Raw genomic sequence first — 15,179 nt, forward strand, 5'->3', positions numbered from 1 at the left:
ATGGATAAATTGGCAGCTGCCATTAATAGCCAAGTTCAGCATGCTCAGCCATTATTCAATAAACAAATAAACCTGCACTCCACTGCCTTAGCCATTGGACTCCATCACTAATTTGAAAGGGGCATTGTAGAACATGACCTCACTCCAGGTGCCCCTTACGCACAAGAGACAGGGTGGTGCCAGTGGGCACCCAGATGAGGAGAGACCGTACACACAGTACGCTCTAAAGGTGGCTTGGCCTTCTACCTGGGCATCGTCTGGTACCCCAGGCTATGGGAGTTCAAGCCAAGGAAGGTGCAGTTACCTCTGGCAAGAACTCAATGAGCACCCATGGGCCCTATAGACATAAGTGCCTCCAGATTCTGCCAAAACAAGTTCCAAGGCCAACGGGCTCCTTGGTTCCCTCCACCCTAGACTGCACCGAGAAGCATTTTGAGGATATATTAATGGCATGGGTAACACTTGATTGTAAAATAAGTTATCTGATTTGCAAATATATATGTTACTTCTCACTATTGGCTGCTTGTGTGAGTCTCTGAGTAGCCAAAAATGCAACTTTGCAACAATTGAAGACACCGAACTTTATCCTTAGACATCATTCCATGGACCAAGGTGTGAAGTGAGCAGAAAGTAGGGAAGTAGCAGGGGTCTGTGATCACAGCAACCAGGCTCCATCTCTCCAGCTGCTCAGATAGTGCTATTACAATGCAGTCATCCTTAGGGTTCAGTCATCAGACTGTGTGAGGTAGTCAGGAGGAGTTTGGACAACACTCGGTAGGTTAACACCTCAGGGTTTCACAGAATGCTGGGCTTTGTTTTAAATTCGTGAAACATGCGTGTCACAAGCTGGCAGTATTTTCTTGCCTGTCCCTAGTTGCTCTTGAGAAGGTGGTAGTGAGCTACCTTCTTGAGCTGCTGCATTCCACATGTGATAGGTTGACCCACATTGCCCTTAGGTAGGGAATTTTAGGATTTTGATCCAGTGACAGTGAAGGAACAATGATATATTTCCAAGTCAGGATGGTGAGTGGCTTGGAGGGGAACTTGAAGGTTGTGGTATTCCCATGTATCTGCTATCCTTCTAGATGGTAGTGGTTATGGGTTTGGAAGGTGCTGTCTAAGATCTTTGGTGAATTTTTGTCATGAATCTTGTAGATAGTACACACTGCTACTGTGCATCAGTGTTAGTGTTGGAGGGCGTAGATGCTTGTGAATATGGATGCCAATCAAGTGAACAGTTTTTTTTCCTGGGTGGTTTCAAGCTTCTTGAGTGTTGTTGGAGATGCACTCATTCAGGTGAGTGGGGCGTATTCCATCACACTCCTGATACTGATGCTGGAGATCAGAGTCTAAAATTGTGGCACTCGAATAGCACAGCCGGTCAGACAACATCCAAGGAGCAGGAGAGTCGACGTTTTGAGCATAAACTCTTCACTAGTTGTGCCATGTAGATGGTGAACAGGTTTTAAGGAGTCAAGAGGTGGGTTACTTGCCACAGTATTCTCAGCCTCTGACCTCGTAGCCACTGTGTTTCTGTGGTGAGTCCAGTTGAGTCTCTGGTCAATTATCCCAATGATGTTGATAGTGGAGGATGCAGTGATGGTGGCACCATTGACTGTCAAGGGACATTGGTTAGATTGTCTCTTATTGTTGATATGACACTGGAAAAGCCCAGCAGGTCAGGCAGCATCCAAGAAGCAAGAGAATCAATGTTTCAGGCTTGATGCTGCCTGACCTGCTGGGCTTTTCTAGAGCCATACTCTTCAACTCTGATCTCCAGTATTTGCTGTCCCCACTTTCTCCAAGTCTGGATATTGTCCAGATCTTGTTGCATTCAAACCCCATAATATCAGCAACCTCTTCCTGCTAACCCTATAGCTATAGGTGTTACGCATCCTCAGGTCCCCATCCAACATGACTGTTGGAATTTGCCCACCTTTCCCCCCTCCACCACCACCTCAGCCTCTGTAAGGCTTTGGAATGTGAGGGGAACATGTCAGGTCTTGCAGTTCAATGAGCACTATGGAAGCCATGGTGCTACTTACCATTAACAGTATCCTCCCACATGTCTCCTTACCCTCCCATGTTCCATCATCTCCTTCCCTGAGTTGCCACACCTCTCCACTCACTACAATAGTCTCTTTTATGGTCCAGCTTTCTGCCTCTGCTCTCCACCATTAACTTCCCCAGCTTCTCTCCCACAGAACTGGGCCCCTAATAATGTTCAATCCCCTTTTACATTTTGTGACTGTATCCTTCACACTGACTATGGCCCATCTCCTTGAGCAACATAAGATGATCAGACTCCTGAACAGACGGATATCCGAACAGTTCCATGACTATCTTATTGCAACTCGCCAGTCTGAGAGCATTGGTCCCACAGGCTAGCTATGGCCCATTCCCTGGACTGAAGGTATAAGAAGCCACTGATCCAAGGAACCCAACCAGATGCCTGTCTGGTCCTAAGCCACTGGACTGGTTTTGGAGGCAGCCCTTGATGCATTGGCGGGACCCACTCCAAGGATATCGCTGATGATCACTTTCCTTTGACTTTGAGATACGATATTTGCCTGTAACACATGCATTTTTCTGCTGCTTATGCAACTGGCATATAATGCAGGTGTCACACTGATGTGGCAATGTGTCGTACAGTACCATACCAATTCCCTTGACTGCTATCTGCTAACAACCATGATGAGCTGCCTGGCTTTGTGTTAATGCGAAACAGTGAGGACAAACAGCAGTAATATGAACCATGAAACTTTGGCTGAGGAAGAAAAGTGCACAAAGATGAGGCAAGATGGAGAATTGCATTGAATTGAAAAATGTATTGCCCCTACTATTTTATGGTGAATTATACAGTACAATACAGTGAAAAACTTCAAGTGTTACCACAGTCTGCTGCCATTTTGTACAGATAAAAAATAAAAACAATGCAACTGAAAGAGAGTTTACCTTTGCTCCACCACCACTGCCGAGAGTCCTGAGTTGGCTCACCAACGACACCTGCGCTGCACCAGACCCAACAAGGTAGCAGTCGCCACTCTTTAAGCACCATCTCTTTGCCCTTGGGCCCACTTCGCTAACTCCGCCAACTGTGCCAGATCCAGTATTGAACCCACAGTCGCACCGCAACCAGGAGTCCACTACCACCGCTGCCACACCAATAACCAGGAGACGCCAGCTCCTCTGCCGCTGCCTCACCAATAACCAGGAGTCAACAGCTCTGCTACTGCCCTGCCCCACTAATAACCAGGAATCCCCAGCTCTGCTACTGCCCTGCCCCACTAATAACCAGGAATCCCCAGCTCTGCTACTGCCCTGCCCCACTAATAACCAGGAGTCCCCTGCTCCACTACTGCCCTGCCCCACTAATAACCAGGAGTCCCCGGCTCCGCTACCGTCCTGTCCCACTAATAACCAGGAATCCCCTGCTCCACTACCACCCTGCCCCACCCATAACCAGGAGTCCCGGCTCCACTACCACCCTGCCCCACTAATAACCAGGAGTCCCCGGCTCCGCTACCGTCCTGTCCCACTAATAACCAGGAGTCCCCGGCTCCACTACCGCCCTGTCCCACTAATAACCAGGACTTCCTGGCTCTGCTACCGCTGCTGCCCCACCAATAACCAGGAGTCCCCAGGCCTACTGAAACCAAGAGCTGGCACTGCCACCTCATGCCACTCCTAGCAAGAAAATCCTCTCAACATCCAGAATGCTGTTGGAAAATGTAAGTAGTTGATCCCAATGTGGAGAAAGTCTTCTCTGGACTTCTCCCAGATTCTCCCAGATTTCTTGCCATTTCCTACGTCATCAGGGTCCTATGAGATTCTGCCCTTAAATTTTTTGACTTTAGAAGTTAATGTGTCATTAATTCTAGGGGCTATTTTTGCCACTTCTCTATCTGGAAGCCCATTTCATTGGTTGATCACTCATTGTGAGAAATATTGCTTCTGCCAATGCTGCTTTCCCTGGTGTGTCGGAGGCTGAGGGGTGACCTTATAAAATTATGAGGGGCATGGATAGGATAAATAGACAAGGTCTTTTCCCTGGAGTGGGGGAGTCCAGAACTGGAGGGCATAGGTTTAAGGTGAGGGGGAAAAGTTTAAAAGTGACCTAAGGGGTAACATTTTCACGCAGAGTGTGGTGTATGTGTGGAATGAGCTGCCAGATGAAGTAGGGGAGGCTAGTACAATTACAACAAATAAAAGGCATCTGGATGGGTATATGATTAGGAAGGGTTTAGAGGGATATGGGCCAAGTGCTGGCAAATGGAACAAGATTAGTATAGGATATCTGGTTGGCATGGACGAGTTGGACCGAAGGGTCTGTTTCCGTGCTGTCCATCTCTATAACGCTATGATTTATGTCACTTTAAGCAGCAACAGGTCTTATTTGCTTACTCTGAAAAAAATCACATTGCAACCCGCTAGGTAATTAGTTTTTATATCCTGAATTGCTTTTACACAAACCTGATTTTTTTTTCGCCATTACCTAATTACCCATGTTAATTATTTTCAGTTATTAATCACCAACAGTAAACCATCTGTGTTTCAAATTGATTAATTTATGTGCAAATCATCAAAGGTGAGTGAGAGAGGGGTCGGGTAGGGAGATTAATCAAAATGGATTTGGAAGGAGAGTAAAGCACTCTACCCCACTGAGGTACCACATTTGCGAATAAATATTTTCTTGGGTCTGACCTAAAGTCTGCTGGTTTAATTGCATCTTTGGTTTGATACATATCTTAAACCTTCACCACTATTTTACCTGTTTTTATAACATTTTTTGACCTACCAGATCAACTGTTAATCAGTGCTAGAATGGGCCTCTCATCCAGTCAGTTATATTGTGTTCACAGTCCATCATGTTACCTCCAGGATATTCCAGCTGTAATTTCCCATGGCAAATAAAATGGCAGAAAGCAAAACAAGTGGATTTGTTTGTGGGCATTCTCTAATACAACTGATTTCTAAATAGTTTTCCAAAAGGACTTTTACATTTCTATCTTTTCAACATCTGAACAATTTTACCCTCTGGGAATTTTGGTAAATTCATAGCCACAAAACATATAACATCATATTTTGCTTAAATTCAAAATGTTCACACCATAATGGGGTGACACGGTGGCTCAGTGGTTAGCACTGCTGCCTCATAGTGCCAGGGTTCAATTCTCACCTCGGGCAACCGTCTGTGTGGAGTTTGCATATTGTCCCTGTGTTTGCTCTGGTTTCCTCCCACTGTCCAAAGATGCCCAGGTTGGGTGAATTGGCTATGCTAAATTGCCTGTAGTGTTAGGGGAATAGGTCTGGGTGATTTGGTCTTTGGAGGGTTGGTGTGGACTTTTGGGCCAAAGGGCCTGTTTTCACACTGTAGGGAATCTAATCTATTAACCAATAAAATCCATATTGAAGGAACTACCTGCTATCTATTTTGTGATATAATCACCTAGGGTTCCTTAAGACTTGGTTCTTTGCACTTAAATTTTCTGAGTTCACTGTGAGGAAAGTTTCAATGAGGTGTTTGAATGTGTACATCCTTCTCTGCTCCATAAGAGGCCAACAGCCCTATTTTTATATATTTCTTTGTCAACCTTGATACTCGGCACAGGTTTGTGCCCATAATAATCTCAGTTTCTCAACTATCCCACTTCCAACAATTATAAACATTATCGGACTTTGGAGGAATTATAAGGACGGTTCAAGTAGAGGTCACAGGACAAATCTTGGAATTTTAAGCATCACATTGGTCATGCATAGAATCAATCTTCCCAATTGCAGAACATAGCTTAATTGATTTAATTAGGTGCTGCCGCTTGCTGAGCAAGCAAATTGTCAATTTGAATTTTAAACATATAAAAGCAACCAAAGGACATAATATGGCTCACTAAAATCACACAACAAATCTTTTGCTCAAAATATCAGACTCAGCAATCTGAAAGTTCGAGGAGCAGATGCAAGACTGGAATACTCCATTTTAGTGTATTTTAATTGATTAAATTTTAATTGAACCAGTATATTCCCTCATTCAGTTAGTTTGTAAGTTTGCAGTTCTTCTGTTAAAAAATATTGCAACTTTTCCACCTCAAAGCATCGGAATCCCAAATGTTCAATTAAACAGCATCTGAGATACTCTGTGAATGGATCATTCTCCATCGAAGAGTGAATGTCCTGCTGTTGTTGTGGATATCTGGATGCTTTAAGTATTCAAAAAGCTTTTCTAGTTCCATATGAAATGAATAAAGTACTTCTCCTTCTAAAATGCATTTTGGCCCAAATAGAATTAATAGCTTGGCATTGAAAAATAGCTGGAGTTTCAGTATAATGAGAAGTCAAAAAATCTTGTAATCATGTAAGAAGAGCAACTGAATTATTTAACTAGATGGAAAGCATCCAACATATGAATCATGCAAAAGTCAACTTGAGCAATTGGACAATGAAACTTTTGTAAATAGATCAGTACTTGATTACACAGTGCTGCTTAAAATGTAAATTCCAGTTAAGAAGTTATCCGTGTAAATCAATGGGAAGAATCTTCCCAGAAGATTTTAACAGTGAAACAAGAATCGTGTTAGAGTGGCAAGAAATCTATTTGCGTGTATGAATATCTCATTCTTACTTAATCTCGCTTCATTGACATGCAGGTTGTTATTTCTGAGGCAGTGGAGAGAAACTAGAGAGTCACAGTTCTTGACATGAAAGTTTGAGTGGCATCCTGCTACAATCTTCTTTCAAAGAGTTTGGTTTTGGATTTACCCCAACCTCTCCACATCATTGTGGTCCATTGCTAGGTCACTTTCTACAGACTATAGGCAACCACCTCATGCATCAGAGCAATATGCATCTCAGGGCTCTGAGCTTGCTCTCCTAACACTCACTCACTTTGCACTTACTTCAATGTTCACAGTATGGTGAATGCACAACAATGTGAACACAGTGCCAGAATCATAGTGTATATGTAATGACCTGAACAGCAGAGAATTGTATGAGACAATCATTAAAGCACACACACCTTAAAACTCCCCAAAATTGACATTTAGCCAATTTTTGGTAAAGTTCAGCTCAAAAGTATTGTACTTTCTACCTGCCTTCCATGAACTCTAACATGCCGATTACTTCCTATTGCAGCAGGGATTACCTGTTGGGTAACTTCAATATTTTGGATTGAATAAAAACTGGGTTCTTGAGTTGGATTCAAAGATTATGTGAAGCACAGTTAGGCCAATTCCAGCAGATAATCTCACATCATGCTTTCACTGCTTCTGTTGCTAATGTTCCACTTGTCAAGATTGGGGTGCTGGAAAAGCTGAGCAGATCAGGCAGCACCTGAGGAGCAGGAGAATCGATGTTTAGAATGGAAGCCCTTCATCGGGCTCATTCCTGATGTAGGGCTAATGCCCGAAACGTCAATTCTCTTGCTTCTCAGATGCTGTGATTTTCCAGCACCACACTCTTGACTCTGATCGCCAGTATCTGCAGTCCTCACTTTCTCCTAATGTTCCACTTGCACGGTGCCCTGTTAACCTTTGACAGAGAACGACATAGCAGCCACCTGAGGTTTGCCTTCCAGTGATCACTCTACATAAGGTCAGCCCATATCATGTAATGATGACCTGAGGCAAACTGCTACTTCTGATTGCCAAAGGAGGCAAACAATTTTTTCTGGTAATTGAAATATTATTCCCTGTGCTCCTCATCGCTGTAGCTATTCTTATATCAATGTCACATTTATATAAGGCATTTATTTTCCTTTTCTTCAGAGACATATTCACCGTATATAGGAAAATTGATGAGTTGCAGTGACTTGCAAGGCTGTAATTCAACCACATAATTCTGATAGCATCATAAACTGTGGGGAAGAAGATGAAACAGTTTAAAAATATCAGCAGAGCCACTAGGGACTTGAATACAGCTTTAAACTCACTGCCAGCAACTTTTTTTTAAATTCTTAACTATAATTCATAGTAGTTTTCAAATAATGTCTATTTTCTTTTTCATTTGTTGTTGGATGGTAGGCACACTGAGGATAACTGAAGCTATGTTTACCAGGTGTGAGAATGATAAAATTGTTAATGGCCAAATACTCCTAATAAAATATAACCTGATAGTAATACATTATTTGAAGGCTAAAGAATGCTTAATTGTGATATGTAACCTAATAGTTATTGCTTAATAGTGATCTATAGTCTAATAATAACATTATAATCTTAGTAAACTCTGTAATTTGCTAGTGATGTATTCCCACATAACAACAAAATATAACCCAACAGAAATACATTATCTTTTAGTCATGTACAATCATACCGAGGGTTACATAACAATTAGTATAAAATTAATAACGTATATATGATCTGAATAGCAATAGACATAAATTTGCCATGATGCATAAAGTAGTAGAAATTGTGTTCAGTGCATTCCTGGGTTACAATTAATAATTTTGTTACCCTTTGAGTGAAAAAGGATGATGTAAATTATCTTCATCTTTATCGTGGTTCTTTCAATATTACAAGAGATCAGTCAAGTGAGCCGTTTGTCATTTCTCATCGTAACCTTGAAACCTTCAACTCATTGCTCTCCTTTTCTTCAAATCAGAGTACACAAGGCTAATTTCCATAACCTTCTGAATACCCAGAGTGATCTATGTTATTCAATTTCTCATTCAACCAATAGTATTTGTCATATTTGGAGCTGTCCAGAACCACATATTGCACTCCATATGGAGTCTGATCTTTGCCAAACACACCCATTCAACCTCTATTGAGCTGAATTCTCTCCTTTTGCTAAACAATATGATGCCATTTGTACTCATTTCATTCCAGCTAAGTATTAATCTTTTTTTTTTGCATTTTGGTAAGTAGAACCACAGGTCGCCTATTAACCAGCACAATGTAACATTATTCCAGCGATTATAGTAAAATGTGCAGAGTAATAGTGAAATAAAGCAGGTGCAATTCAAAATTTACCCTTACACACAGTCATCCCAACATTCCAATTTCCTTAAAACAAAGACAAACACCTGCAGACCTTCCCACACACACATGTGGGGGACAAGCAAAATTCCTGGGTAATTCACCTTCTCCCACAGGCCTGACTGCAATTTTACCAGGGGGTGGTGAGAGGAGTGCAAGGCCTAGGGTTCTTTTAAATATTTGTGTTCAAGTTATGGTCCTTAAGTGATCAATAAATGCCTATTCGTGACCAGCTAGCCATGTGGAGAGGGATCCAAGAATGGGAGCAGAAGCCCAGCAGGTAACCTTGCTTGGTCCTCAACCAGGAGAAATGTGCAGCACCTCTATTATTGACCTCTTTCAAAATTAGTCTCATTCCTCAAAGCTTCTGCCTCTCCAGCTGGCATATTAATCCTGATGCCCCTTCCCCTATTCCCCACCCCGACATATACACATGCCCATTCCCCTCAAACAACAACCTCCCTTCTCTCTTGTTGATGATAATGGCCTAACGATCAATAGCTGGCCAGAGATTGATTAACTATGTGGGTGAGTTTATTGTTAAGATTAAAACACATACCAAATCATGAAGCAAGCAATAGATCAAACCTGTTGATTTCTGAATGCCCAACTTGCAAACCCATAGTAAATTAATAGATGGGCAGAGTCACAACATTGTATACACACAGCATGTGAAATCCTTATAAGTGAACTCTTTTAAAGGCAAGATTAACCTACAACACATTCCATTCCTCCCGTGCAACTCCGGAGTTTCCTGTGCCTTGGGTCTTCAGCATTCAACTCTGGGGACTGCTCATGGTCCTAGAGTGGCCAAGACTTCGAGTAGTGTTGCTGGAACTACAACCAGCCAATCTGATGATTCAGTAGCTGTCCAAGGCAGGATATCTGACTGAGAGCTGGCAAGTCCACCACCAGCCAATAACACTCTCTAGAGCACTGAATGGCTGCTGACATGCCTGATCAACAACGATGCACTTCATACCAACTCCTCTATTGGCAGAATAATTTCTACATACACCATTTAATTAAGAGTGTTTTGCAACTTACTTTGTGCTGACATAAAAACTTACAACATCACACTCAGGTATCCAAATTAAACAATTACTATGCACTTCATTTGAAAAGTTTAAGTGCGCCTTTTTTAATATTGCTAACAACTTGGGTTTTGCATTCAACATTATCAAGATGCTTTCACATGTAGAAGAAATTATGTAATTCCATATCAAAACCCAAATTAAACTATGAATTATTCTGCTGTGAATCGTTTCACATCACATCATTTCAAATCAGAATGTCACGAAACTGTGACGATCCCTACACTACCCACGCTGCGATACTCAGACTGCAGCCAACTCCTGTTTCAGTCAGATCTTGCTCATCGTTAAGCTGCTAAACCAGATTTCCTCTAAAAGCAATGTCAACTAAAAGTTGAAATTTGCTCTGATCATTTTTTATTTATTGTTGCAAGGAATATAAAATATTTTACAATATGTTTCAAGGCTGAAAGACATCCTGCAGGTCAGATGCTATTATGTTGTCTGAATTTGCTCTCTCGGTTTATGATGTGATATGAACCCTTCAATGTGTTACAGCCCTGCAAGGCATTCAGAAGGATCTGCTATTCCCTTCACCCAACAAGGTTACAACAAGTACAAAGCAACAAAATTGTCTTTTGTAATGCATGTATTTTAATAACATCCTGTGGGATTTGTGCACTGGCCTGAACTGTCTCTACAAAATAGTTGTTCACATTTATTTTGTAGATTAGACAACTCAGAGTTACTAACGAGAAGCTCCAAATTTTGATGAGGAAATTTTTCCTGGAATATTTCAAGGGGCCTGCAACCTTTGGCTGACACCCAACAAGGCTATTAATTCAGCCGTGAGATACACTACAAAAAATAGAAGAGTCAGCAATTCATCTCCGTGGACCAGCTCGTAACCTTCACCAAGAACTCTTTGGAACATGGGAAGAGCTGATAAAATAGAAGACAAGTACTGAGAATTACTTAACAACTTCCGATGGCTGGCAAAGCATCAGCCCCCACATTTTCCATGGACATGGTAAGTATAACAACTCAGTTCCAATTTAAATGTCTTGCTCTCTGCTCAATAAACATGTATCATTCACCACTAAATATTTATATTTGAACTGTTAGGACTAAAGTCTTTGCCAAGGGATGGGGGTGGGGGACGGTGGGGGGAGGGTTTGTTCCATTCAAAGATGTTATATATGATGGTTTTCTTAGTGGAGTAAACATCCCAGAAAGGGTCAAACTGTGCCAGACAATATATGCACAAAAAGCTTATTTTCTGTTAAATTCAATTGAAATCAGTCAAAACAGTAGCTTATATTTAATTTAAATTCACATAGCCTTTGGATAGTATATCAGAATTTAAAACAGCACATATACTGCTTATGTCTCAAGAGTCTCGAGCTTTCTAATGAAATGAAATAGAGGCCAGGAGTCAGAATGAGTGCACGGGCCCCTCACCATATTACACGGACTAACTGCAGCCTCAAATGTAACAGGCTTTGTTTATTTCCAACATGAGAAAGGAATACCGCCCTCACTGTAATGTGGCTCGTGTAGAACTTCCAAAGACAGTGGGTTGGAGAAGGACCCGGATCATCCACATGCACTTGAAGAACGATTGTCACATTCAAAATACCTCCCTCACTCTATATACAGACATTGATCTGTAACCTGTAAACACTTTTACAGAGTAGATCCAATTCAATAATTCAGCAAATGACCAGAATTTCCATCATTTTAGTTTTGAGGCTGGTGGATTGTTGTAAACTGTTAACACAAGTGTTGGTAACATTCATACATACACAGCTGCAACTTACAATTTGTCATGGTTGCAGCTTATGTTTTGCTTTGTACACAAGTGGAAAGAATGGGCAGCATTGCAATTGAGTTCCTATTAGAAATCTTATTATGACTGCCGAGGCATCACTAATGTTGGACCTCAAGTAGGCGTTGTGAATTCTGGTTGAACACAGTCTTAGAACTTTCATCGCATGACCTTCCACCACCATCTGCCACATGGTTACACATTAGCTAGTCATTCACCCACCATGTCCAAATAATTAAAGAGGCCAACCATTGGAAAAAATAGAGGAAAGATTGGCAATGGATGCAATCAATGATTTGCTCTGCATTTCTAATCTCTCTTGAAGTTGTAACGGACAAGATCGGAGACTTCAAAACAAATCTTTTTCCAGGTTTTCACCACCTCTAGGAGGATTGTGATTTATTTTTTCTCCTTTTTAAATAATGATAGCGTATTTTCCCACTGCCCTGTTTCTGGACTCTAACTTTGTTATTACTTCAACATTGCTTTGTAACGTTAAATGAGGGGTAAGGATTACTTAACTTACTGACAGACATGGAAATGGGGAGGAAGCAGGAATATTTCATTGGATAGGCATACTCATAAACATTCAAGGGAAGTGATTGGATTGAAAATGTCATTCAGTTTGAAATAACGTAAGTATAAAACAGCCAATGAATAACAATTTACCAATGTCCTGACATTTAAGATGGAGTCCAAAAGCCCAAAGCTGGAGTAGGCAGTCTTAAATTCCTTTATGGGGGTGATTGTCTGGAAAGCTAGTAGATTAGAATTGTCGACTTTCCTTGCTACAGAAATCTCTTTAAATGTCTTATGGAGAATATTGCTAAAATGTTAACTTCTGCATTACTGTTTTGAAGAAATAAAGTTGATTACTTCCTGAAAACACCAATACAGCTTGGTAACTGCTTTTCACAAACAAGAGGCCTTTTATATTCCCTGTATGGTCAGGTGACGCAGGACCTCCAGGATTATTACAGAAATATTGATTTTTTTTCTCATGAGAATTAATAAAAACCTGAAAACATGGAAGCTAAGTTTAATCCTAGACAGCACCTGCAAAATGGAGAGGTGGGACAGACAGTATTCATGCTGGTCTTGGACAGTCAACTTTCTTTCAAAACCATATAGGCCTCGAACTGCCTGGCCTGATGCTAATGGCCAAACTACTTCAGAACAAATTATTGTTTCCACCTCTAGTGAACCTGCTTTGTAAGAAGAATGCTATGCAGACTTGGTGGTCCCCAGCTCTCAGGAGGCCAGAGACACAGTGTGACAAGGATAGCATTTGACAGTTGAAGCTTCAAAACCATGTTTTGCAACCGCCAAATATGGAAAGTAGTCTCGTCATTGTATTTTCTTGCCCATAACTGATGCCAGTATTGGACACAGCCGCAGAATCTTCAAGAAGGGCATAAAGAGGGAGATAAAAGGGATAATCTACAGTCCTTAGTGCTCTATTTTTGCACCTTCTTCAACAGCATCTCCAGAGAGTACCTTTGACTGAAAGCTGAGCTACACAGCATTTCCAGCTCGTTGTACCTTCCCATGAGCATCACCAGACTGACCAGGCCCAGGTGACCATTCAGTGAGACAACCCAAAGATCAGAAACAACCTGAGGCGAGAAGGGAAGTCCAAATTGGTGAGTGCAGATCCTGCAACATCAGCCAGTCCTCAAAAATCAAGCAACAACCTGTTCCAGCCTTATTGAACAGGCATTATCAGTCTTTTCAGACAATAGTTCAATAATAGTGGTTGGGGTCTGTGGACAGGATGTACTGAATCCTTGGAAGTGTATGTTAGAAGTAGACAGCTAGTGTAGATTAGAGACTGAAGCATCCTATGAAGAGATTGTTAGGATTTAATTAAAGTACAACTGTAGAGCCTGATAAATATTGCATATCCTTAATAAAGTGTTCAATAAAGTTGCGTTGGACCTTCCCCTGACTCTAATCCCTTTGCCTACCTCATTGCAGAATGTGCCTGGTTGAAAAGTGTTACTGAAAACTGGTCACGGTTAGTCAGGGTGCATTTACCCACCTTTCACTTTACAACACCTGAGTTCATGGTTTTGAGAGTGGTTCTGAATAATAACTGTCCTAGGAAACAATGCTGAATACTTAATTGACTAATATTTCAAAGTTGGTTAAAATGCCGTTAAGTTCAGGACTGTGGGAGTCATGGGACCAATCCTCCTTGGGATGGGGAACAGCTACCATTGAGTCAAAGGCTTGCATTTCAGACAACCAAATTTCTATCACCACTCTCAGACATTAAGTGGGAAGTTATTAACACATTCTTCTTACATAATGGGTGTAATTTGCAATTCTATTGTGTAGGTTTTTTTTTCTTGAAGACCAATTTATATCTGTAGCAGTTTATAACATAATAGTTAGCATTCAAGTCCCATCAAGATGCTTTCATTGTCTGGCTTATTTTTGCCTTTAGAGAAGCCTCTAGCAGGTTAATGCTTAGTCCTGTCACCAGATTCTAGCAGCCATCTTTGGTAGCTGTTTTATTTGTCTTTTAAATCAGTCACTAATGCCTGAATTTTCCTAGGTCTCAGAGAACACAGGCAATGTCGCATCAGTTGAGAAAATATGACAAGAACAGAGCAATTAGAATCTTGATGTGGAGAAAGAAGTCTCACTTTCCCCCAAAAATTTTGATGACATGATGTGAATCTCGATAGCGAGCAGCGAGACTCGTATTTACATGCATTAACCTCTCATTATTACTCTCGCGTCATTGGATACACAAGTTGCTAATTTCTCAGACAGTGGAGTGAAAATAGATGGTGACAATCCTATACTTGTGAGAAGAATATTAATGCACATGCAAAACGCAGCTTAGAAATAAAAGGATAAAAGTTTTAAAATATACGGATCAGTTTCTGAATGGTTCATTAGAAATGGATAGTTGAATATCAGGGTTTTTGCAGTGGAGGTTATCAGTAGTATTGACACGAGTAGTTGAACAGTCAATGTTTGAGCTTCTTGGTTTTATGGAAGTTGCTTTGCTTGTTTCCTTGCTTTAACTGTTTTGCTGGACTCAAAGTAAGAGACAGGCTTTATCTGACACACTGAGGTTCTTTGACTGCGACCTTTACAGCACATTAATACTCAAATACAAGCTGGCACATATGACAACAGGCAGTCATACTAGTAAACACCAGTAGATGTGAAATTGGCTCTTTAACCTTTGTAATTGTGTATTCTTCAAAGGCGCAAACTATGTCAGCAATTTCAGGCATAATTTTTTACCGTTGAGCAAAGGGTCATCAGTCCCTTTTTATTGTTGTGGTCACAAGAGATCACAACAAGTCTGTTTTCAGTTTCTTTGGTACA

At 41.2% G+C, this 15,179-nt stretch overlaps 1 long non-coding RNA gene across 1 annotated transcript in view; it reads left to right on the forward strand.

Moving 5' to 3' along the window:
- Positions 1-13,456, forward strand: part of LOC140454684 (uncharacterized) — a 29,521-nt gene extending 16,065 nt beyond the window's left edge. Inside the window, exons 2-3 of the long non-coding RNA XR_011952740.1 lie at positions 10,733-11,033; positions 13,313-13,456. This is a non-coding gene — a long non-coding RNA (uncharacterized lncRNA). The remainder of the gene's footprint in view (positions 1-10,732; positions 11,034-13,312) is intronic.
- The last annotated feature ends 1,723 nt before the right edge of the window (positions 13,457-15,179 follow it).

The sequence above is a fragment of the Chiloscyllium punctatum genome, chromosome 3 (genome assembly GCF_047496795.1).
Source record: "Chiloscyllium punctatum isolate Juve2018m chromosome 3, sChiPun1.3, whole genome shotgun sequence".
NCBI classification, from domain to species: Eukaryota; Metazoa; Chordata; class Chondrichthyes; order Orectolobiformes; family Hemiscylliidae; genus Chiloscyllium; species Chiloscyllium punctatum.